Consider the following 26,761-nt stretch of genomic DNA (forward strand, 5'->3'; position numbering starts at 1 on the left):
CTACTTTTAATATGTTTTCTTTGTATTTAATTTTTGACAGTTTGATTAATATGTGTCTTGGCGTATTTCTCCTTGGATTTATCCTGTATGGGACTCTCTGTGCTTCCTGGACTTGATTAACTATTTCCTTTCCCAAATTAGGGAAGTTTTCAGCTATAATCTCTTCAAATATTTTCTCAGTCCCTTTCTTTTTCTCTTCTTCTTCTGGAACCCCTATAATTCGAATGTTGGTGCGTTTAATGTTGTCCCAGATGTCTCTCAGGCTGTCCTCAGTTCTTTTCATTCCTTTTTCTTTATTATGCTCTGCAGTAGTTATTTCCACTATTTTATTTTCCAGGTCACTTATCCATTCTTCTGCCTCAGTTATTCTGCTCTTGATCCTATCTAGGGTATTTTTAATTTCATTTATTGTGTTGTTCATCGTTGCTTGTTTCATCTTTAGTTCTTCTAGGTCCTTGTTAAATGTTTCTTGCATTTTCTCTATTCTATTTCCAAGATTTTGGATCATCTTTACTCTCATTATTCTGAATTCTTTTTCAAGTAGACTGCCTATTTCCTCTTCATTTGTTAGGTCTGGTGGGTTTTTATCTTGCTCCTTCATCTGCTGTGTGTTTTTCTGTCTTCTCATTTTGCTTATCTTACTGTTTGGGGTCTCCTTTTTACAGGCTGCAGCTTCGTAATTCCCATTGTTTTTGGTGTCTGTCCCCAGTGGCTAAGGTTGGTTCAGTGGGTTGTGTAGGCTTCCTGGTGGAGGGGACTAGTGCCTGTGTTCTGCTGGATGAGGCTGGATCTTGTCTTTCTGGTGGGAAGGTCCACATGTGGTGGTGTGTTTTGGGGTGTCTGTGGACTTATTATTATTTTAGGCAGCCTCTCTGCTAATGGGTGTGCTTGTGTTCCTGTCTTGCTAGTTGTTTGACATAGGATGTCTAGCACTGTAGCTTGATGGTCGTTGAGTGAAGCTGGGTGCTGGTGTTGAGATGGAGATTGCTGGGAGATTTTCGCCATTTGATATTATGTGGAGCTGGGAGGTCTCTCGTGGACCAGTGTCCTGAAGTTGGCTCTCGCACCTCAGAGGCACAGCACCTACTACTGGCTGCAGCACCAAGAGCCTTTCATCCACATGGCTCAGAATAAAAGGAAGAAAAAGTAGAAAGAATGAATTAGTAGAAGTAGAAAGAAAGAAAGGAGGGAGGGAGGGAGGGAGGAAGGAGGGAAGGAAGGAAAAAAGGAAGAAAGAAGATAAAGTAAAATAAAATAAGATAAAATATAATAAAGTTATTAAAATAAAAAAATAATTATTGAGAGGAAATAAAAAAAATTAAAAAAGACAACAACGGACGGATAGAACCCTAGGACAAATGGTGGAAGCAAAGCTATACAGACAAAATCTCACACAGAAGCATACACATACACACTCACAAAAAGAGGAAAAGGGGAAAAAATCATAAATCTTGCTCTCAAAGTCCACCTCCTTAATTTGGGATGATTCGTTGTCTATTCATGTATTCCACAGATGCAGGGTACATCAAGTTGATTGTGGAGCTTTAATCTGCTGCTTCTGAGGCTGCTGGGAGAGATTTCCCTTTCTCTTCTTTGTTCTCACAGCTCCCAGGGGCTCAGCTTTGGATTTGGCCCCGCCTCTGTGTGTAGGTCTCCGGAGGGCGTCTGTTCTTCTCTCAGACAGGAAGGGGTTAAAGGAACCACTGACTCGTGGGCTCTGGCTCACTCAGGCCGGGGGCGGGGGCGGGTGGGGGAGTGGAGGGAGGGGCACGGAGTGCGGGGCGGGCCTGCGGCGGCAGAGGCCGGCGTGACGTTGCACCAGCCTGAGGCGCGCCATGCGTTCTCCCCGGGGGATTTGTCACTGGATCCCGGGACCCTGGCAGTGGCGGTCTGCACAGGCTCCCCGGAAGGGGGGTGTGGATAGTGACCTGTGCTCGCACACAGGCTTCTTGGTGGCAGCAGCAGCAGCCTTAGCATCTCATGTCGGTCTCTGGGGTCTGCACTTTTAGCCGCGGCTCGCTTTAAGCGGCGGTCTTAATCCCCTCTCCTCGCGCACCAGGAAACAAAGAGGCAAGAAAAAGTCTCTTGCCTCTTCGGCAGCTCCAGACCTTTTCCCGGACTCCCTCCCGGCCAGCCGTGGCGCACTAGCCCCCTTCAGGCTGTGTTCACGCCGCCAACTCCAGTCCTCTCCCGGCGCTCCGACCGAAGCCCGAGCCTCAGCTCCTAGCCCCGCCCGCCCTGGCGGGTGAGCAGACAGGCCTCTCGGACTGGTGAGTGCTGGTCGGCCCTGATCCTCTGTGCGGGAATCTCCCCGCTTTTTCCTCCGCACCCCTGTTGCTGCGCTCTCCTCCGCGGCTCCGAAGCTTTCCCCCTCCGCCACCCGCAGTCTCCACCCGCGAAGGGGCTTCCTAGTGTGTGGAAACGGCTCCCTCCCACTGGTGCAGGTCCCGTCCCTATCCTTTTGTCTCTGTTTATTCTTTTTTCTTTTGCCCTACCCAGGTACGTGGGGAGTTTCTTGCCTTTTGGGAGGTCTGAGGTCTTCAGCCAGCGTTTAGTAGGTGTTCTGTAGGAGTTGTTCCACGTGTAGATGTATTTCTGGTGTATCTGTCGGGAGGAAGGTGATCTCCGCGTCTTGCTCTTCCGCCATCTTCCCGGAAGCTCTCTACAGACCGTCAACCCCCACATTCTAACAATGAAATCTCTTCTTGAAAGTTAATAAAAATATAAAGCACTTTTAAGAGCTATGTATTTCATGTACACTTAACATCGTACATTCTAAACAGTTCATACTACTGTTATGGCAAAAGAGAATAAAAAATTATACTTCTATCAGGGACAAAATGAAGTAGGTGAAAAAGTTTATTGAAATAGACTTCTGACGGATAAAACATTGTTTCTAACATGTTCAGCAACTGATCTGAGGCAACATAAAACTACAAATTAAATATTTAATTCTTCACTATTGGAAATGATAAAGCATAGTAGAAATTCCTCAGTAAATGCAATGTAATATTTAGTGTATCAGATGCATCAAATATGGTACAGTCTAGAGTCTGTGTGTGAGATAATAGAAAATATATATATTGGTCTATGGTCTATATTGGTCTATGTCCCTGGTTCCTGACACAGTGCTCCCCAAACCTTTGTAAATTCTCAAGTGGCAAGGGCACTAGAAGCATCTTTTGTTCTATTGCATCGATTCTGAGTGGGCTCCTAGACGGGGGCTGGTCACCAGAAAGACCACACCATACAAGCTTGAAATTTTCAGGCCTGCTCCCCATTTCTCCAGAGAGGGCAGAGGGGATGGACATGGAGTTAATAATTGATCGTGCCTACGTGAGGAAGCGTCCGTAATCCCAGTGGTACCCTTTGGAGAGCTTCCAGCCCAATGAATACATTCACCTTTGGAGGGGTGATGTACCCCAGCTCCACGGGGATGGGGGTTTCTGCGGCGGCACCCTCTCAGACTATGTATGTTTTCATCTGGCTGTTCATCTGTATCCCTTACTTATCCTTTAACAAACTGGTAAACATCAGTAAGTTTTTCCCTGAGTTCTGTAAGCTATTCTAGCAAATAATCGAATCAAAGGGGAAGTGGTGGTGGGAAATCAGACCGAAGTTGTGGGTAACCTGGGGACCTGCTACTTGGGATTGGTATCTGAAGTAGGGTGGGAGCAGTCTTGTAGGACTGAGCCCTTAACCTCTTGGATCTGACATTGTCTCCAGGTAGACAGTGTTAGATTTTAGTTAAATTGTAGGGTACTCAGCTGGTGAGGTAGGGAATTGCTTGGTGTGGGAAAAACCTCCATATACTTGGTGTCCAGAGGTGAAGTGTTTTGTGTGAGTAGCAAAGGAGAAACACAGAAGAAAGACACAGCAGGAGAACTGTAGGTTAATTCCAATGCACTGTTTCTCTCCTAGGACCCTCCACTCTTGAGGGTCTCTGAAAAGACAATGTAAACTTGTTATTTTTTCTCTCCAAGAAAACATAAAAAGGCAATCTTCTTCATTTGTATTTTCTCCCAACTGAACATTGCTGTAGAGAGATTCCATATATTACTGGCATAATTCCGTTTTGAGGCCTTTGTAATGGAAGGAACCTGTTACATGGCAGGTGTCTAACGAAATTGCAGGTGTTTGATGAAATTGTAAGTACTTGAAAACAACCAAAGTGTATTTAACTTCGTTTCCCAGGAAACTTAAAGCAAACGGGGCTATTCTGCTGTTAAGTTGCCCCACCCAAACGGGCAATCACATAAATCGGCCTAGTAAAAGACCTCCTAGGGCCCTTTCAGCCGTCAGTACCATCTGCACTACAGCCAGTCTCTTGGCTTTCACTGCCCAAGTTCCCTCAAGTTCTGCTTGTGGTTGTTTAAAGCCGGTCCTTACAGTTTTTGCCAAGAAGGCCCAGATGCAGCAGGTCTCACGATGTTTCAGTAAACGAGTTTGACCGCAGGGTCAGGAGGTGGATTTGCGGTCCTCTTCGCAGAGGATCTTGCCGCGGGGAAGGTCCACGCCCAGCGCGGGACGGGGCGTCACCTGGATCCGGGCTCAGGGCGTGCAACGAGAGGCAAGAACTCGTTTGCAGAAAGAAGTATCCGGGTAGGTGACAGCATTTCTCAACCTTGCCCTCGAGGGCGCCTCCCTGCAGATCGCTACCCCGAGGGTCTCCCTCCCCTTCGCTGAATTTATTTTAAAGTCATGTATTATTCTAAGAACGCATGCATATGTTACACTTACTTCCACAGCTTAGCCTCATTAGTTTCAGTATAAAAATAAAAGTTCACTTTTCTCCACCTCCACGCACCCATTTCCGTTCCTGCCGCAGCGGAAGGTTTGCGTTTCCTCCCCGGACCCCGCCCCTCGCCCCTCGCCGCCTCCCTGTAGGGAGCGGAGCCCACGGTGTCCAGGGGAAGAGGAGGCCGAAGGCTTTCCCGTGGCCATGGCCGGGCTTCCGAGCCCCGCCGACTCCTCCCGACCGCGCCCGGCGGGGGCTAGGGGAAGGCTCCTGCGGCCGGCCTGGATCCTGGCGCACGTCTGCGGATTGACCCAGTTCAAGAAAAGGTAACAGCCGCCCGGGGCCTTCCCGCAGCGGCCAGGTCCGCCTCTCCCGCGAGGGTTTCCCTTGGTGTGCTCATTCCCAAAAGCCGCCGAGCCGAGGCGAGCCAGCCACCTCAGCGAGACCCGCCCCCTCGAATTCGCTGGCATTCCTTCCCTCTCCTGGGAAGCGAGTCTAGTCGCCACTGACCCATACCACTTTCTTTAGTCAGCTGTGAGTAAGAGATGTCAATTTGGTTTCCAAAACTAGGAGAGAGAACCAGAGGAAGAGTCTAAATTTTATGTGTATTTGCTTCTGGAGAATGCAAGAACCAGAGAATTAGCCCCTGGGACTTTAAGTGTTGCTCCAAGTATGGGGTGTACCTGTGGGAACTCTGTTGCTTGAGGAAGACTGGTTTCATGATTGGGGTCAAGCAGCATAGGTGAGAGAGGGGTTTTGTTTTTCCTATTACACTCTAAATGAAGACCATTTACTGAGGATCTCTCACAGAAGTAAAAAGCAGCTGATGTGGGGCTTCCCTGGTGGCACAGTGGTTAAGAATCCGCCTGCCAATGCAGGGGACACGGGTTGGAGCCCAGGTCTGGGAAGATCCCACGTGCCGCGGAGCAACCAAGCCCGTGCACCACAACTACTGAGCCTGCTCTCTAGACACCGCGAGCCACAACTACTGAGCCCATGTGCCACAACTACTGAAGCCCATGTGCCTAGAGCCCCTGCTCTGCAACAAGAGAAGCCACTGCAATGAGAAACCTGCGCACCGCAGCGAAGAGTAGCCCCCACTCACCACAACTAGAGAAAGCCCGCATGCGCCCAGCAATGAAGACCCAAATGCAGCCAAAAATAAATGAATATAGACATAAATTATTTTTTTTAAAAAAAGCAGCTGATATTGAGATAGCACCATTCCCACTCTTTAAAGAGAAACAGAAAAGGTTATCCTTGCTTGATTCTGAACTTGGGGAAAATGTCAGATAAAATGGTTATGTTTATCTAGGGAGTCACCTAAATGTGAAATCTTTAGATTGCCCTTAATTAAGTAATGTTGGGGCAAAAATCTCTCCCGGGTATGCAGCTGTGTAGGGCGTTTGGATTACACCTGGGCAGTGAGATGCCCAGTGTGGACATCTCTGAAGACACAACAGCAGCAATAACATATTTATTGAGCATGTGCTATGTGTGATTCTAAGCGTATGAAGTAGCTGATGTCGTTAGTCCCATTTTACAGACGAGGAAACGGAAACACTGGGTTTTTCAGGTGGGTAGGTGCCCTCATTCTCCAGCTGCTATGAGTATAGGCTGCCAACAGCTCACAGTTGTACCTTCTCTCAAGAACTGCCCTCGCTGATGGAAGCTGCCTTTCCAGGACATGCCCAGGTGGTTACACCCCAAGGCTTTCAGGTGTGGTCTGTAGCTAAAGGATGATTGCTAGGAGGGCTCCTTCCTGCTCCAGGGGGAACAGGTTGGCAGTGTCATTCCTGCTCCACAGTTGCTTGTGGGATCAGGCTGGGGTGGACTGCAGCGGCACCCACATCTTTGCTTTGCTTCTTCCCTTTCCCTGTCTTGCACTCCCCATTTCCTTATAGTTTTCACCTGAGAACCTCAGATCACTAGCACAAGAATCCCCATCTCAGGCTTCTGTGAAACCCAACCTAAGACAGCTACTGTGCTCCACATGCATACCTCAGGTCGGTTCCAGACCACCGCAATAAATCGAATGTCACAATGAAGTGATTCACATGAATTTTTTTTTTGTTTCCCAGTGCATGTAAGAGTTATGTTTACACTATACTGTTGTCTATTAAGTTTGCAATAACATTATATCTAACAATGTACATACCTTAATTTAAAAGTGCTTTATTGCTAAAAAATGCTAACCATCATCTGAGCCTTCAGTAAGTCGTGATCTTTTTGCTGATAGACTTGCTCAGTGCAGGGTTGCCACAAGCCTTCAATTTATAAAAGCAAAACAAAGTGCAGTGTCTGCGATGCACAATAAAATGAGGTATGCCTGTACTGGATTGTGAAGTTTTCAGAGTTTTATTTTTAATTCCCTAGAGATAATTCTGTGGAAAGACAACCCACTAGTTTCGAACATATTTCAGATGAGTTTTTCCTCTGGTTAACACAATGAAATACATTAAGGAAGCTATGCTGCTAAAATACTACTTTATTTGCGTAAAGGAAATACTAGAATGGCTTCTATTAGGTGCCGTTTGGCCAAGAAAACACTATTTCTACCAGGGATGGAGATAGCCAGAGTAGGTGATAGATAAGTATTTATTCATTAATTTCTTGATTAGTGAAACTGATTATGAGAAGGAAACATGTTAATACTGTTTTTAACAGCTTTATGGAGGTATAATTGATATAATGAAGGTGCATATTTTGATAATATATGTGTATACCGATAAACTATCACCACAATCAAAATAGTGAAAATATGCATCACTCCCCAAAGTTTCTTCAGCCCCTTTCTGGCTCCAGGCAACCACTGCTTTTTGTTTTAGTAACATAAGGTTGAAAAAGGTCCTGAGCTTCAGGTGTTCAGTAGTTGGGCATGCCTGAGTGGAAGGCATGCAGGGATTTCCATGGGGTAAGAACATGAGTGAAGTTGAAGTAACTGGGGCCAGGCTTCCTTCTGCTTATTGGAAAGGAGATGGATACAAAGCTGGACGCTGATGACAACTTTGGCATCCAAGGCACAGATTCCGTAGCATGTGGCAAATTCTTATGAGGTTCAGGCAAACTTTGGGATTGGGACAGCCTGAGGTTTTGTTATAGGTTAAAGGAGGCTCTGTGAGGGAGTGATGCCATCTTTGAAATGCACAACCAAAATAAAAACATACAAACAAAACTCTCCACCCAGACTCAGAACTCCGAGGCTGACACTGGAAAAAGAATCTCCTGGGTGGCGGGGCAGGGGAGGCGGGGGGAGTTGGCCAGCTGATTTCTGCCCTTCCAGTTCATTGTCCTCTTGGTTCTCTTATTGGCAGCTCCTGGATACAGGAGACATACTTTCCCATTTTAACCCTTTGGCTCAAGCTTGCTACCTCGTAGTCCAGCTCAGACATGATTAGTGTTCTGAGGCACTACTGAAGGCTCTGGCAGAAGCAGCAGAGAGATAACACAGTGAGAGCCATAGTTCTAGAAAATCTGGCATTTAGAACCTAGTTTTCTCATCTTTGCTTTATGGTCCTTGCTCCCATGCCTGGAAATCCCCTTCCTTGACTCCACAAAATTCCAGCCAAACCCAGTTCACAGCTAGCTCCTTCCTCCTCTCACTTCTTTGCTCCTTTCTGGGGTTCTTAGAGCACAACAACGGATGGTTAGCTTTATAATCTAGCCCTTGATCTCAGTGGTCTAGATCTCAATGGTGTAGGTCATTGCTGTCCAATAGAAATATAATAATGTGAGCCACACATGTAACTTTAAATTTCTAGTGGCCACATTTTTAAAAAAAGGGGAGGGGAAAAACAGGTGAAATTATTTTTTAATAATATATTTTCAACTCAGTATTTCCAAAATACGATCATTTCAACAAGTAATCTATATAAAAATTATAATGAGATATTTTACATCCTGTTTTATACTAAGTCTTTGAAGTCCAGTGAATACTTACAGCTCATCTCTGTTTGTATGAGCCATATTTACGTATTGCACATTACAAGTCTAGATATAACATCATGGCCTGGATCCAAAATTAACTAAGTGTTCTGCGGGGAAGAGAGGAAGAATATGAGTTTTCTTTTGGACACACTGAGTTTGGGGTACTGGTAAGCATTCTTGTGGACAGTGACAATAAGCTTTTGGGAATGCAATTCTAGAATAGCAAGACAGCATCTTTCAGCCTCATTTGTCAGAGCAGCTAATACACCTCCACAGTAAGTTCCCAATTTCATCTTGTTTTTTGAATCCATACCTTAGAGTTTTTCCCCACCTCCTAACTTGCACATTAAGGATGTTCTATGTATGTTCTACTCCAGTCAGTTCATCTCCACGTTAGCTGGTTTTCCTGCACGTTTTCTCTATCAAGTAAGTACTTATCATATACATTTTCTGTATATTTATATCATCTCTCCTTAAGGTACCTTGAAAAGAGTTGAGCAAAAGGATGGGCACTGTTTTACTTGAACATAAAGAACCATTCAGCTAATGAACTTTTATTCAGCATGAGCAATTATCCTAAATATAGCTTGGTTAGTATTTTTAACTGCATCCTAATTAATAGCTATCTAGTTTTAAGAATAGCAAAACCTGTAATGTCTTAATTTTTTTTTCTAATTGTAAAAGCGACGAATGATAATGATATCACTCTGAAGGTTTAAAAAAGGGTGACAATACTCAGTATTTAAAAGATACAAAGAAATGGACACTTTTATCCATTGATGGTGGGAATGTAAATTTCTACAAGGATTTTGGAGGGCAATTTGGCAATATTTATTATAATTCAAAATGTGCATACCTCTGTCTCTGCAACTCCAGTTTTAGAAATTTATGCCATGGGAATAATTGGATAAGTGCACAAATTTGTGTGTGCAGGAATGTTGATTCTATTATTGTATTTTTATTTAAAAAAAGGAAATAACTTATATTTCAACAGCTATTTATTGGGCACTATAGTAGGTATGGGGCTACAACATTTAATCAGACATAGATGGTCCCTTATGGTTTAGGAAAGAAGACAGTCAGCTAGACATTCATTGAGTGCAGTGTTGACAGATAGATTGTGGTTGAAATGCATCTGAGGGGAGCTGAACCCAGACTTGGGAGGAAGTGAAAGCTTCTTTTTTAAAAAAATTTATTTATTTTATTTATTTTTATTTTTGGCTGTATTTTGGCTGTGTTTTATTTTTATCTTCGTTGCTGCGTGTGGGCTTTCTCTAGTTGCAGCAAGCGGGAGCTATTCTTCATTGCGGTGAGCAGGCTTCTTATTGCAGTGGCTTCTCTTGTTGCGGAGCATGGGCTCTAGGCGCGTGGGCTTCAGTAGTTGCGGCATGTGAGCTCAGCAGTTGTGGCTCGTGGGCTCTAGAGCACAGGCTCAGTAGTTGTGGCACTCAGGCTTAGCTGCTCCATGGCATGTGGGATCGTCCCAGACCAGGGATCAAACCTGTGTCCCCTGCATTGGCATGTGGATTCTTAACCACCGCGCCACCAGGGAAGTCCTCTTATGCTTGTTTTCTGGAAAGACTTTACCAGTTTATAGTTTTGACCAACTAACGTTAATTTTGTCATTCCTACTAATTTTTTTTTATTGGAAGCACCTTATAATTTATTATTATTTTTAACATCTTTATTGGGGTATAATTGCTTTACAATGGTGTGTTGGTTTCTGCTTTATAACAAAGTGAATCAGTTATACATATACATATGTTCCCATATCTCTTCCCTCTTGCGTCTCCCTCCCTCTCACCCTCCCTATCCCACCCCTCCAGGTGGTCACAAAGCACCGAGCTGATCTCCCTGTGCTATGCAGCTGCTTCCCACTAGCTATCTACCTTATGTTTGGTAGTGTGTATATGTCCATGCCTCTCTCTCGCTTTACTTCTTAAGTGATGTCTAAACTGGGTTCTGAGGGGTAATTGATAAATTATATAATGGAGTACAATGCAGCTATTAAAAGTAACTGTGTACATGTGGAAAGAAGTAAATAGTATGTCACTGAAGAAAAAAAAATCAAGCCAAAAAACAGAATAGTATAATTTTATTTTTATAAAATTATGTATGTTTCTTTAGTGTGCAGATATGTATATATGTGAATATATATTCGTATACACACACAGAAACAGAGACACAGAGCTCTAGAATGCATCAAAATATAACTATGGTTGGTAGGATTTCAATAGATTTTCTGTTTTAAATGTAAATATATTATTTTCATAATCAGAAAAAAATTGAGCTATTTTTTAAAATTTGAAATAAAATTAAGGTAATACAGGTTAAGTGTAGGAAATTTGGGTTTTAAAAAGATGAAGAAGAAAATAAAAATGACTAAAAATTCTATACCCAGGGAGACAGATCATCAATTATGACATTCTGGTGTATTTCCCTCCATTCTTTATATGCATGTGAATGTATTAGCTCTTTTCATAATGATATGTGTTTTGTAGGCCAGTTTTAAATTTTAATATATTCAGCATTAAAAGTAATTTGAACTTATATGTATTCTATCTATCACAGAGTAAAAGTTAATTCCCCAAATTACAGTTTATTGTGCTTAATAGAGTTAAATTCTTATATATATTTGGGGAATATATTGACATCAAATGAAACAACTCACTTGCCTCTGTTTTCTTTTTTTAATTTGGCACAATTAACTTGTTATATGTTAATCCTATCAGTAATTTCTTCTTGTTGCTGGCATTTGTATGAGTACATTATGGGTAAAAATTCACTTTTCATGAGCACAGATGAATAATATTACTAGATCCCGTTAGAACAGTGCCGGCCAAGATGGGAGTGCGTCACACTGTGCAGTGTAGTTTCCAGCGTAGGCAGGAGATGTAGTGAAGCACAGTTCTTTGATTTAAGGATTATGTGTTGCATCATCTCTGCTATATTGCTTGGGTAGACTGTGGTAGTGTTGTCATTCATTCCATTTTAAAAATAGCTACTACAAACCAGAAGAATTAAGTCAGCATATTCCCTGTGTCATTGACAGGTCATGTTAAACAGCCAGAGAGTTTCTTCCTTATATAGGAAGTCAAAAAATATAAACTGCTTTTATGAGTTAATGGACGTAAAGTACTTGAAACAGTGCCTGATACATAATAAATGCTCAATAAATTGTTATTATTACTATTAATAAGAACAAACAAGCTATCAGAATATGTCTAGGAGTATCTTTGATCTATATTCAGTTTCTCATCATTGCCTATGGGATATGAAGAGTAAATTGATATCAAGATTTGGCTGGAGGTCATGCTTTTTCATGTTGATGCCTAAGACCTGGAATAAAAAGTTAAGGAAAGATGCTGTATTGGGATAAATAAACTTAACTAAACTGAGTTGTAGTTCACCTTAGAGTGTAGCCCTCAGTCAGTAACGCTGTTTTGAAACTGAATTCCCTAGATAAAAAGGAAAGTTACTCTTGATACTTTTGTGTAGGTTCATGGAGTCTGTTTGGTGAATGTGATCTCTATTCAACTGAGCTGACATGAGAGTAAGTTACATTCATGGGGTGACTTGTAACAAGCAAACAACTCTCAACTTGCTATAATGGTCCTGCTAGTTAGAATCAAACTTGTCTATCTATAACATGACCAGTGAATTCCATGCTTGGTGCTTTAGTTGTTTTAAGTAAATCTGTTTCTTAAAGTTATTTCAACAAAGTTTTCGTGCAAAGTTAGAAGTCACTATTACATAAATATAACACTCTATGTTACCCAGGCTATAAATGCTTTCCAAATTTTTAGAAGAAGTTGTATCCTTGGGGACAAGTGGGATGCATTCAATGTAAATACACTTTGTTTTACAGAGCAAAGAATTTGGAAAGCTGAAAACATTGTTGTTCATTCAGCCTAAGCAAAGAAGCCAAGAAAATCTCAGAGAGGTAAAGAAATTTAAAAAGTTTTTTTTCTGATAATGGTTATTCCAATGTTATTAATAGTGCTTTTCTTCTATAATTTTATAAGCGATACAGGTTAACACTATGAAAACATCATGCCAAATTATTTTTCTTACACTTCTACTCTCCTAATCCTTGCCTTAATTTTACGGTTTTATTTATTTATTTTTTTTAAAGAAGATGTTAGGGGTAGGAGTTTATTAATTAATTAATTTATTTTTGCTGTGTTGGATCTTCATTTCTGTGTGAGGGCTTTCTCTAGTTGTGGCAAGCAGGGGCCACTCTTCATCATGGTGCGTGGGCCTCTCACTATCGCGGCCTCTCTTGTTGCGGAGCACAGGCTCCAGACGCGCGGGCTCAGTAGTTGTGGCTCACGGGCCTCGTTGCTCCGTGGCATGTGGGATCCTCCCAGACCAGGGCTCAAACCCGTGTCCCCTGCATTAGAAGGCAGATTCTCAACCACTGCGCCACCAGGGAAGCCCAATTTTATGGTTTTAGAAAACAAAATGGGATTAAATAAAGATGGTTGTAATATTTATATTTTCTTTTGGTCTAGTGAAGCAGTCTTTCATTTATTTCGTATATGAATTAAAGAAATACTGATCATTGAGTTCCTACTGTGTGTTATGTTTGAGGTATATGTTTAAGATAAATCATTGATTTTGAATATAAATAAATTTATTTAAGCCTATTAAAATGTTTTCTGTAACTTTAATTTACTAATCTTTGAACAAACTTCAAAGCAATCCATTATGTAGCTATGAATTTCTGTTCCTAAGATATTAGGTGGACCTTCTCTACTTCTATTAAAATTTTAATATACTTAGGTAAATTGGATTTACATTTGTTGTTTTTTAGCCTCTAAAGGATGTTTTGTAAACCAGCTCTAAAGTAAAAAGAGATATTGATTTTAAACATTTTAAGGTATAAAGCATTTCAGAGTATCCTAAAAAATAAAATGCTATATTACAAGTATTCATCATCTTTGGCATCAGACGTTTCTAAAAGTCACTGTTTTCTGTGCCTATGACATTGTCTTGAATCCACCTATATCATTTTAGTCCAGGAGATTCCAACACTGGTATCATAGCCATGTAAGTTCTTGTAATAATGAGCTGAAATTCTTGTCTGGTTACAGACAGTCCTCGACTTAGCAGTGAATTTACAATTTGGAAAAAGGAGTATAAACAAACATGATTTAAGTTCAATTTATCTTTCTTACAGAATCTGATTTAAATACAGAATTGTGTTCCTGAAGGTGTAAAAATAGATATTTACTCTTTATGAATCATAGGCATAGTATGAGAGATTTTAGTTTGGAAAACTTGGACATTCAGATTGCATGGGTGAATAGTAATAACTGGATACAGCTGATTTGCTTTTATTTTGGGCTTCAGTTACCTGGGATTGAGACCCATTTATTTCAAATTACTGTGTTTAGCTGAAGCTAAAAAATTTTTAAACTTTTTATGTTGATAATTTTAGGCTTACAGAAGAATTGCAGAGATAGTACAGATAATTCTGGTTTACTCTCTGCCCAGTCTCCCCAGATGTTAACATCTCACGTAGCCATGGAACAATGACCAAAAGTAAGAAATTAAGATTGGTTCAACAAATACTGTAAATTAAACTACAGACTATTTAGATTTCCCCAGTGCTTCCACTGTCTTTTTTTCTGTTCCAGGATTCAAGTCAGGAGACCACAGTGCTTTTAGTTTTCATGTCTCCTTACTCTCCTTCAGTCTGTGATAGTTCCTCATTTTTTTCCTTGTCTTTCATTACATTGAAAGTTTTGAGGTGTACTGGTTAGATGTTTTGTAGAATGTCCTTCAGTTTGGGTTTACTTTTTTTTTTTCTCATGATCAGACTGAAGTTATAGATTTTGGGTGCATGACATTAATGTCTTATTACTGGCGATGTTATCCTTGATCAGTTGGCTAAGGTAGTATCTGCCAGGATTCTCCATGGAAAGTTACCATTTCCCCTTTCCATATTCTGTCCTTTGGAAGTGAGTTACTAAGTCCAGCCCAGTCCAGGGGAATTAAGGTCCATCTTCTGGAGGGAGGAATATTTAAGAAATTGTAGGCAGATGTTAAACCTCCACAGTTATTAATAAATATTTTATGGGAGATACTTGGAGGCAATGTGGATACCCTGTTTCTCTCACTAATTTTAGCATTCATCAGTGGATCTTCGCATTACTTTGGTACTCTAGTGGTGATGCTCGGTTTTCCTCATTCTTTTTGCATTTATAATTCTTCTGAAAGGAAGAATTGCCTCTTTTCATTTATTCATTCATTCATTCGCTTGTATATTTATATCAGATGGTCTCATAGATATTTATTGCCATATGGATATTTATTTTATTCTTTGGGTTATAATTCTTTATTATCATTGTTTATTATATTGCTTAAATTATTCCAGCTCTGGGTATCAGGACCTCTTAAGGGTGGCTCATGTGTCCATTTGACAGACCCATGTCTTTTATTTATTTTATTTTTATTTCATTTATAATAATAATTATTATCACCAACTTACTTTCTGGCACTGTAAGATTCTCCAGGCTTATCTTGTATTTTCTATGCCCTGGCCCAAGAACCAGCCATTCTTTAAGAAGTATAGTTCCTTTTATTGGAGAATGGTATTTAGAAACCAAAACCTGTCCACTAGGTGTTCTTGTTGCAACTGGAGAGTCATTACTTCTAGGCCCTCTCAGTGCATAGAGCTGGCAAGTGTTTGTAGTATATTAACCCATTTATCTATATTCATTTCTGTATATATCCATCTGTATATATATTAAAATAAACATTAGTTCAAATGAATGTCTCCAACTTCAGCCTGTTACCATCGGATTTATTCTAGCATTCCTCCTTTGCTTGTTTGAAACGTCCTTCTCCTACAGATACAGACCTACTGTCATTATCTGTTGTACAGTACCATTTGTTGGAGAGACTGTCCTCTCCCCATTGTGCATTCTTGGCACCCTTGTTGAAAATCAGTTGACCATACATGTATGGATTCATTTCTGGGCTCTCTATTTTGTTCAATTGATCTATATCTGTCTTTATGCCAGTACCATACTGTTTTAATTACTGTAACTTTGTAATATATTTTGAAATCAAGAAGTGTGATATTTCCAGCTTTGTTCTTCTTTCTCAAGGTCGTTTTGGCAATTTGCTGTCCTTTGTGGTTCCATATGAATTTTAGAATGTTTTTTCTATTTCTGAAAAAAAGGCTGTTGGAAGTTGATAGGGATTGATTGAATCTGTAGATTGTGTAGTATGGACATTTAAACAATATTAAGTCTTCCAATCCATGAACATGAGATGTCTTTCCATTTTATGATTCTTCTTTAATTCCTTTCATCAATGTTTTATAGTTTTTAGTGTACAGATCTTTTACCTCCCTAGTTAACTTTATTCCTAAATATTTTCTTTTTGATGCTATTGTGAAGGGGACATCCATTGTGACAGTGATCTTAGCAATTATTTCATTGATATGACAGAAGTTCAGGCAACAAAAGCAAAAATAGACAAGTGGGACTTGGAACTTCCCCGGCAGCCCAGTGGTTAGGCCTCCGTGCTTCCATTGCAGGGGGCACGGGTTATCCCTGATTGGGGAACTAAGAGCCACATGTGGTGCAGTACGGCCAAAAAAAAAAAAAAAAAAAAAAATAGACAAGTGGGACTACATCAAACTAAAAGGCTTCTGCACATCAAAGGAAATAATCAACAAAATAAAAAGGCAACCAATGGAATGAGAGATAATATTTGCAAACCATTTATCTGATAAGGGCTTAGTATCCAAAATATGTAAGAAACTGCAACAGCACAATAGCAAAAAAACAAATAACCAGATTAAAAAATGGGCAAAGGAACTAAATAGACATTTCTCCAAAGAAGACATACAAAAAACCAACAAGCAAATGAAAAGATGCTTAAGGTCAGGAAAATGCAAATTAAACCACAATAAGATATCACCTCACAGCTGTTAGGATGGCTATTATCAAAAATTCAAAAGACAAGTGTTGGCAAGGATGTGGAAAAATTAGAAACCTTGTATACTGTTGGTGGGAATGTAAAATGGTGCAACCACTGTAGAAAACAGTATGGAGGTTCCTCAAAAAATTAAAAATAGAACTACTCTATGATCAAACAGTCTCACTTCTGATATTTTTCCAAAAGAATTAAAATCAAGACCTCGAAGAGATATCAACACTCCTGGGTTCATTGCAGCATTATTTACAATAGCCAAGATGTGGAAATAATCTAAATGTCCATCGACAAATGAGTGGATAAATAAGTTGTAGTATATCTGTCTAGTGGAAAGTTATTTAGCCTTCAAAAGGAATGACAGTTCTGATACACATCATCGTATGGATGACCTTGAGGACATTATGTTAAGTGAAGTAAGCCAGTCACAGAATGACAAATACTACATGATTCCACTGACATGAGGTATCTAGAGTAGTCAAACTCAGAAGCAGAGAGTACAACAGTGCTTGCCGGGGGCTGAGGTGAGGGGTTATGGAGAGTCATTACTTAATAGTTACAGAGTTTCTCTATGGGGTGATGGAAAAGATTTGGAAACAGTGGTGATGGTTGCACAACAGCGTGAATGTAATTAATGCCATTGAAATGCACACTTAAAAATGGTTAAAATGTCATTAAAAATTTAAAAGATATGGTCATAACATGTAGAAGTTGATACTTAAGGTTTTAAGCACCCTAAAATTTCAAAATTTTTAATCAAATTGCCTTTGCAGAAAACTTACCTAGCAGGTCAGAAAATGAGGCCTTTTAGTTAGTCAAGTGTTTTTATAAATAGTAAATTAAGTCTGTACATCATAAACACCAAATTTCAAAAAATTAAAATAAAATATTAACACAAAACTATACTCATTTAGGAATTAAATGGAATTTTAATTAGTAATGAAAAGGGAAATTTAAGGATCATCCTTATAAATATCCTTCAACAGGTGAATGGATAAACAAACTGATATAGCCATACAATGAAATACAGCTGAACAATAAAAAGGAACAAACTGTTGATTCATACAAGACACGGATGATCTTAAATGCATTTTGCTAAGCCAGACACAAAAAGTAATGCATTGTATGATTCTATTTATATGATGCTGTGGATGGTAAAACTGTAGGGAGAGAAAACAATTAGTGGTTGCCAGGAGTTAGGTGTCAAGGAAGGGGTTACCTAAGAGTGGAATTGCTGGGTCATATGATAGTTCTGTAGCTTTTTGAGTAATTGCCATACTGTTTTCCACAGTAGCTGCAACAATTGCATTCCCACCAACAATGCCCAAGGGTTCCAATTTCTTCACATCCTCATCAATACTTGTTATTTTCTACTATTACTACTACTATTATTATTACTGCTGTGCTAGTAGGTGTGAAGTGGTATCTCATTCTGTGTTTGATTTGCATTTCCCAAGTGACTAAGGTGGTTAAGCATCTTTTCATGTACCATTTCATGGTCATTTGTATATCTTCTTTGGAGAAACACCTATTCAAGTCCACTGCCCATTTTAAAATTGGCCTGTTTGTCTTTTAGTTACCGAGTTGGGAGTTCTTTATATATTCTGGGTATTAAACCCTTGTCAAATATGTGACTTGCAAATATTTTCTCCCATTCTATAGGTTAGTTTTCTTTTCATTTTCTTTGATAATGTCCTTTGATGCAAAAAGTTTTAAGTTTGGATAAAGTCCAGTTTATTTTTTCTATTGCTGCTATACCCCTATATTTTCCAGTTTAATATTTTTGGATCTTATATTTACCTCACTGATCCACTTTTTGAGTTAATCTTTATATATGGTGTGAGGTAGGGGTTATGAACATATCTTTGTTTTCAGACCTTTTAGAAATGCAAACATTTTAGCCACCTCACAGTTCTTTCTCAGTGACAGCAGGCAGATGCAATATTAATGCGTATTAAAACCTAATACTTTGGAAAAGGAAAAAAAGGCATGCTTGAACTTTTTACCTCAAAGTCTTCCAGTAAAGGATTCCTGGACACCATCAGATTTTACTTTTCTGGTCCTTGGTTTGTCCTAACTCTTTTGCTGGGCAATCTAGGTTCTGAAGGATTCCTTACCAACTTCTTCACAGAGGTTGAGGGCCTAACACCATGGAACTTCATGAGTACTGGGGAGTACTGGGGAGTGCTGGGGAAGACCATCTCCTCAGTGTCTCAATGTCTCCTTCCCTTCCATAGGAAAAGTTTTGCTCTGTTAGGATCATACCAAATTCTCATGAATCCAAATATGGAAGATTTTAATTACCAATGTCTATCACATAAAAAATGGCTGGACCTTGGGAAACACATAAAATCTACTCTTGTTTTGGTTATCAGAAACGTTGAAGGGATCTGAGCTAATTGCAGAGCATCATAATCTTTTTCCTTTAGCTCTTTTCTACGCTATTATTTATTTATTTTCTTTCTTCTTCTTTTTGTAAAAGCTTCAACTATGTCTAAAGAAGAATAGGTCATTACACAGTTTGCCAAATGAAGTACAGCTTCAACTTTGCCAGACCACAATCTATCAAGAGTAAGTGACACGAAAATATTCCATTTGGGTCTTGGCAATCCCCTAAGATAAGCAGTGGCAGATGGTGAATAGAGTTTAACAAAACTTTGAAGACAAAAGACATGTTACAAATTGAATGTTGATCAAAAGAAATGTGTAATAATTTGGGGTTTGTGCTTTGAACTCTGTAATGTAATGATGAATTTTCCAACCAACCTAGAATTGAAAATAGGATGAAGATCAAAACTTATAAGCAAAATTCCAAAACAATAAAAACATGACTGGACTATTATAACAGTCTACTTATTTGTCTAGAAAGAGGAAAAACATGCCAAATATATTAGATAAGGTACCCTGAATTTTATGATAAAGTTGAAGTTGACATTTGCAATCTGGGGTTACCCAAAATCTTTTGAAAAAGTGCTACATTTTTATATTTCCCCATAATGTAAACCCTGCCATCTCAGTATAGAATATTAACCAAAACAAAACAAAAATCTGCCTTTTCCAGCCCCTCCTCACTTTCTTTTAGTGTATCAGTACAAGGTTTAGATTCTGACAGATGTATCTTCATGACATTTGGTTTGCAATTAATATATGGGGCGGGGAAGGGTAGGACATGGGACATCTGTTTTGCTGGTGCAGGAACTGGCAAAACCCACAGGATTCCTTGTTTAGGTGTGGTAGCTCCAGTTTCCTGACTGTGGTGGAGACAAAGTGGTTCTGGGATCTGCCCAGCATTTTCATCAAAGTTATTCCTGTAAATTTGGCTTAGAAACTATTTCACTAACCTTTCCAAAGATTCTATAAGCTATCTAGTACCTGTAGTAAATCCTTTCTTTCTTTAAACTGATCAGAGTGGATTCTTTTGTCTGGAACCCAGAACCCTGCTTAATACAAGATCCATTGTGTATGTGAGTCTTTCTTGGAAAAAGTTAAATAATGTAGTATTAACATGAAGTCTCATTTTTAAAATCATGGATATCTAGAAATTTTAATGGGGAGTTACTTTTATTAAGCACCAGGTCATTCAGTGAAGAGTGATATTAATATTTATTCAAATTTACCCTTTTAAATGGAGAATAAAACCAAAATGAATCAGTGTATCTATAAATAATAATATTCATAGGTTTTTCTTAGAGTTCGATATACAATATACATGTATAGCCATATGTATATTAATGAGGACATTTTAGTTTTTGATTGTGAGGGTATTAAGTCTTCCTTTTTCTGTTCCTAACAGAAGTACTCTGATTTCTATATTTGTCAGGTTAACAGTTGTAGCTATATACTAAACAAGAAAACAATGCTTGAGGAAGATGATGATTCGAATCAAATTGTAAATATTCACAAGTGTGTCAAATGCTCCGGAAGTATAAAATTAAATGTTAAACATGAGAAACCGATTTAGTATTGTCATTCCTTCACATCACTCATGTAGGCTATTGAAGAATCATTCCAGAGTTACAATATAATACAAAAGTAGAGTACAGGCCCATGTGAATATTTTATGGTTTACTGTATGTGGGCGTTCTTAAATTTTAATGCTGCAGGAGAAATGGGTAGCCCTGGAATCCTTGTGTCAATGAGATATAGAGGAAACTGGTGATCCAATTAGTATAATGGGCATCTGGCAGCCAAATGATGCACTTCAAAACCTGGCTGGGAATGACTGGCTCTCATCTGCACTTGCATAGTATAACAGAGAGAAAACAGAATGTGGAATCCTCCTGCTCTTTCTGTGATGCTTTAAATCCAATTGAGTGTTGAATTCCAGACTTTATTCATTAAAGTGCTTGTCCTAAATTTATTAGTTTTCAATTCCCCACACCTTCTCCTTCCTTTTCCACCACATACTTATTACTGGCCTCATTCTCATGATTCCTCGGTGCTCCTATTGACTGTTCTCCTATTCTTGGTTCATAGAAACTAATCATTATCTTGAGGATATTTCTGGGATGTGGCAGTTACTTCAGGAATTCTTGATATTTTGTTCAAGTCTACAGAGTTTGAGTAGTGGTTTTTAAAAATTGCTATTAACATAATCGAAAGTCAGGAGTCTTCCCATTGTAATCTCGTGAATCCTTTTCTCAAAGGCAGTGAAAATAGCATTGTAAAACTTCTCCTTGTATTTTTTTTCCTTTTGGAACTAGAATCATAATTCTTTAGGTAACCGTCTAGCTTTATTCTAAAATTCCATTCATTTGTATTATTATGCCCTGTATGTTGAGATACAGTCTGCTTGGAGCTTCTTGTGTGCCTAAACTTCTTACTGAATGTGCTAAAATCCCAAGGCTTCGACTGTTCTTTCACCTGGGCCATTTCTCGGATTGTTGATGCAGCTGGCAGTCCTGAGAAAAGTAATGCATTGCTGTTCTTCGTGGCACCTGGTTGCCTTCCAGACAAACCAGCTTGCTTACTGCCTGTTATAAAAGCAGCAGATACCCTATGCACAGGATCCTCCCCTGTGATTCACCCCACTGCATATGCGGGCTCCACTGGGCCCCCCACATTGCCTTGAGGGATTTGGGGACTGGTGCAACAATACTGATACTCTTGTTACTCCTTTTGCTGCAACTAGTAAAGTCCTTTGTCTCTGACTCAAGAGCTCCATGCCTTCTGTCAGCATCTATGGAACTGTGACAGGCTTACTTATCAGCTTGTATGGTTGTTTTGTTGGGAGTTTTCCTGCTTCTAACTCTCCTTCACAACATCAAACTTATTGAAGTAGGGCAAAATCCCAATACTTTATAAAATATCTTCCTTTTGAATAATTAAAATCATTGCTATATATTCCATGTTTTTATATCTATTAAAGTTTACCATGTATTATTACTAGAGGTAGGTTGTTTCTAGAAATTAAGGGTGGACAAACTGCTATTTCTGGCTAAAGACCTATGAATAGGGGAAATAGCAGATTTGCAAAACTGATCTTGAATATAGTACTTAAAAAAAGTCTTGATAAAAGGAACGCCAATCAACACCAAATTAATGTCTCCCAGAAAGTGAAAAATCTGGCCTTACGTCATGAATTCAGCAGTAGTAGTTTTAAAAAATACCTATATTTTGTGAAGTAGCAGGGCTCATCTAATGAATTAATTTGTAGGGAGACCTTCTGTTCTGTGGTTGTGTGACACCCCTATTTTGCCTATTCATAAATCTACTCAGTATATATTCATTGAGTGTCTACGTTCTGAGCCAAGCACCATTCTAGGCTCTGATGCTATAGCTGTGGACAAGTTGGCTAGGGTCCCTGCTTCAAGGTCTTTACCAGAAGAGGATGAAAATTGCTTCTTAATAAAAAGTAAAATTCTTTACAGATGAAGTTGACAGGATTTTGTTAGCCAGTAATGACTTCAGACTTACCATTTTACAGAAGAGTTGTTTTTAATATTCTTTCTACTCAGATTTGAAGCTGAAAGTATGATTCTAAGACAAGGACACATACCCTTAGAACACTACTTGGTTCTTGCTGGACATTTAAAGGTCATGTCAAGTAATACAAGCACAAACAAAAATACCAACTCTGAAATTTTAAGTGAGTTTGAAGAAGGTGACTTCATAGGGGTAACTACTATCTTAATTTCTCAGTCTCTCATCATCATTTTTTAGATTAAAATGTAAAATAATTATATGTGTCATTGCATTAAAATAATTAACATAGTATGCTATAGTATTGTCCTTGAGTATTAAATTATTTCAGTAGTTGAAGTGCTTAGAAAAAACATGCTTCTTTAACATTGTAGAGCCAATATATAGCCTGTTATATAGTTTATCAACGTACAGGACACACAGGAATATTCACGAATGATTGCTATATGAATGACTGACAAGTTAAATGAATGAGTTACAAACCATGTAGCTTGGGAGGCAGGGTGCTATTAAAAAATAGAGAAATTATACCAAAACATTTATTGATTCAAGGAGCTCTTTTTGATTCTTTAAAGAAATTTATGCTTCCAAAAGATTTTATGCAAAAGGGATAAGATTTAGGCTCAGAAAAGACGCTTGTATGTAATGGTAAAACTTGCTTCATTTCTATATTTGGTCAAAGGCAGATTGGATTTAGAGATCCTTGAATCCAAAAGTCTCTAAGTGTAGAGATCTTGGGAGGTGAGAGCAGTTGCTGGGATTGAGGTCAGATACCACGTTGGAAACAATGCTAAAGAGTCTGGACTTAATTCTACAGGCAGTGGAGCTCACTGAGGGTTTTTAATTAGGGAGAGAAATGGATCACATTAACATTTAGATAGATGACTGGTGAGATGATGTGGGGCTGTATTATCAGAGAAGGGACAGCATGGAATTGGAGAACAGTTGGGAGATCAGTGAGCAGACCCTGGACCAGGGCACTGATCGTGGGAATACTAATTAGGAGATGAATTCAAGATATTTTATTGGTAACAAATTCAATGAGAAGGGCAGAGAAGAAATAAATCAAACCTGATTTTTCCATGGCATTCCCACTGTTAAATTAATTATGAATCGTCATCGGTGAGTAAAAAATTTCTTGATAGGTTGAGCAGTGGTTAAGGGTTGGCCAGCCTGGGCCTGAATGGACCTTCTAGTGCTGGAGGCTCTTTGGAGGCACTCTTAGAACCTGATGATCCTCCGTGGACTCCAAGATCTTCCCCAGGATCACTGGGGAAGTAGTAACACTACTACACTGGTAGTGTTAGATGGAGCCTCACAAGTCAGCCACACAGAGCCTTTCACTTTACACCTTAGCGAATGGAGAACCAGGGTGGTTCACTGAATTGCTCACGTTGACACAGGTAGTGGCAGAAATGGGAGCAGAACCCTGAATTCAGTGCTCTGTTCACTCTGCCGTGCTGCCCCAACTGTGTGCAGATTAAATAGAGCCATTGGTTTTTCAACTGAAGAGAGGAAACCTGGAGATCATCTGTACTGGTGTTTCTCAGCCAAAATCTGTACTAGTCAGCGTTTTCCAGAGAAACAGAACCAATAGGATATATTATATAGATATGTATAAGAGGAGATTTATTATAGGAATTGGCTTATACTTTCATGGAGGCCGAGAAGTCCTATAATCTGCCGTCCGCAAACTGGAGGACTAGGAAAGCCAGTGGTGGAATATGGTCCGAGTCCAGAGGCCTGAGAACCAGGGGGACCAATGGTGTAAGTCCCAGCTGGATTCCAAAGGCCTGAGAATCAAAGGGCCAGTGGTATGAGGCCCAGTCCAAGTCTGAAGGCCTGGGAACTAGGAATGCCAATGTCCAAGGCAGGAGAAGATGGATATTCCAGCTCAAGCAAAGAGATTTAAAATTCTTGCCACTCTCCTTTCTCTAGGATAATCTCACCTTGATTTTTTACTGCTAAATCTTTTCAATATTATAATCATTAAAGTGTTACAGTTTTTGTATACAGTTACACTAACATCATCCCCCCTAACTGAGCATCATGGATGCAGGTCAGCGTCTCCACCCCAAGTTTGCTGTCTTCAGAACAAAGCACCCTCTTTTCTTAGTAATAAAGTGTTGAGTGGAGCTAGGATATAGCCTTGTGCATGTTTGTAGATCATGCTGCTGTTTTAGCACATAAATATTCCAAACTAAGAACTCATTCAGCCGGGCTTCTGTTTTTATAATGTAGTTTGGGGGCTACAAAATAATCCTGCTGGGGCTGATAGACCATGTGAAAGTCCAGGCCAGTCGTTATTTATTAATCCTATAAGCTCAAGTTTTATTTAAAAAATCATTTGTTTACAACGATGCATACTTATAATTTCACACGTTCCCAGAGTTTCATTGTAAGAATGTCAGAAATTATTCTACAAGATATGCATTTGTTTTTAGTTTTCAGGAAATTTGCCTGTTAACGAATGCAAATTGACCTACTTCAATTTTATGTAGAACAGGTGTAAAACTTCTAGTAATAAGTAAAGTATTTGATTATATTCATAAAAATGATTAATGTTTTTTTTTGTTTTTTTGTTTAACATCTTTATTGGAGTATAATTGCTTTACAATGTGTGTTAGTTTCTGCTTTATAACAAAGTGAATCAGCTATACATATACATATATCCCTATATCCCCTCCCTCTTGCGTCTCCCTCCCACCCTCCCTAGCCCACCCCTCTAGGTGTTCACAGAGCACTGAGCTGATCTCCTTGTGCTATGTGGCTGCTTCCCACTAGCTATCTACCTTACGTTTGGTAGTATATATAAGTCCATGCCACTCTCTCACTTCGTCCCAGTTTACCCTTCCCCCTCCCCGCGTCCTCAAGTCCATTCTCTACGTCTGCGTCTTTATTCCTCTCCTGCCCCTAGGTTCTTCATAACCTTTTTTTTTTTTTTTTGGTTCCATATATGTGTGTTAGCATATGGTATTTTTCTCTTTCTGACTTACTTCACTCTGTATGACAGACTCTAGGTCCATCCACCTCACTACCTCACTACAAATAACTCAATTTCGTTTCTTTTTATGGTGGAGTAATATTCCATTGTATATATGTGCCACATCTTCTTTATCCATTCATCTGTCAGTGGACACTTAGGTTGCTTCCATGTCCTGGCTATTGTAAATAGAGCTGCAATGAACATTGTGGTACATGATTCTTTTTGAATTATGGTTTTCTCAGGGTATATGCCCAGTAGTGGGCATATACCCACTACTGGGTATATACCACTGGTATATACCCACTGCTGGGTCGTATGGTAGCTCTATTTGTAGTTTTTTAAGGAAGCTCCATACTGTTCTCCATAGTGGCTGTATCAATCTACATTCCCACCAACAGTGCAAGAGGGTTCCCTTTTCTCCACACCCTCTCCAGCATTTACTGTTTGTAGATATTTTGATGATGGCAAAATGATTAATATTTTAAGGAAACTTTCTTGGGAAGCCTAGATAAATTTCAAAGCCAAAAATATTTACATTGAGAATGAATACTAAGGCAAATTAAGTGTCTATATTTTTTAAAAATGTTAGATCTTAATGCTTTGTGCTGATGGGTCAGTGGATTTAATTAGATAACAAACCATCACAGATGTAGGGGAGGCAAAATTTTCTCTCTATCCTCTTAGGGTTTTTCAACTAGGCCTGAAAATCAAACTAACATAAAACAGATTAACGGAAAAGCATACAAATTTCCATAAGGTTTACATGACACAGGAGCCCTCATAATGACATGAAAACCCAAAGAAGTGACAAAATCTAAATACTTTATACCAGGCTGAACAAAGAGAGGCAATTGTGGGAAAGTAACTAAAATACATGGGGAGGCTGAAGGAAGATAAGAATTATTTTAACAAGTTCTGTTTGTGCAGAATTCTCTTGGCTTTGACTGCCCATGGAAGAATGTTTCTTTTCTCTTGGTACAAGGAGGGCATCTTTCACATGGGAACTTTTAATATTCTATTTTCAGGAAGAAAAGGGAGATTAGAATGCCCTTCTTAACATGTTGTTTTTTAAGTGTCTTTAGCTCTAAATAATTCTTATGCCAAACTGGTGTATTTTGGGATGGTATATTCTGTCACCTATCACAGACCATAAAGGTTTTTTCAGGGATTAAAATAGATAATGCACATAAAATAATAGATCGGTGCCTGGCAGAACAACACTCAGTAAGTGGTAGTTG

At 39.3% G+C, this 26,761-nt stretch overlaps 1 protein-coding gene across 1 annotated transcript in view; it reads left to right on the plus strand.

The window, feature by feature from the left end:
* The window catches only part of NMU (neuromedin U), a 238,046-nt gene that overhangs the window by 45,436 nt on the left and 165,849 nt on the right, over positions 1 to 26,761 (plus strand). The window contains exon 3 of the mRNA XM_027102888.1: positions 12,534 to 12,608. The gene's annotated coding sequence lies outside the window, so the exon portion shown is untranslated. The remainder of the gene's footprint in view (positions 1 to 12,533; positions 12,609 to 26,761) is intronic.

Source organism: Aethalodelphis obliquidens, unplaced genomic scaffold, assembly GCF_003676395.1.
Source record: "Aethalodelphis obliquidens isolate GAN/ISIS:26980383/991018 unplaced genomic scaffold, ASM367639v1 scaffold6, whole genome shotgun sequence".
NCBI lineage: Eukaryota > Metazoa > Chordata > Mammalia > Artiodactyla > Delphinidae > Aethalodelphis > Aethalodelphis obliquidens.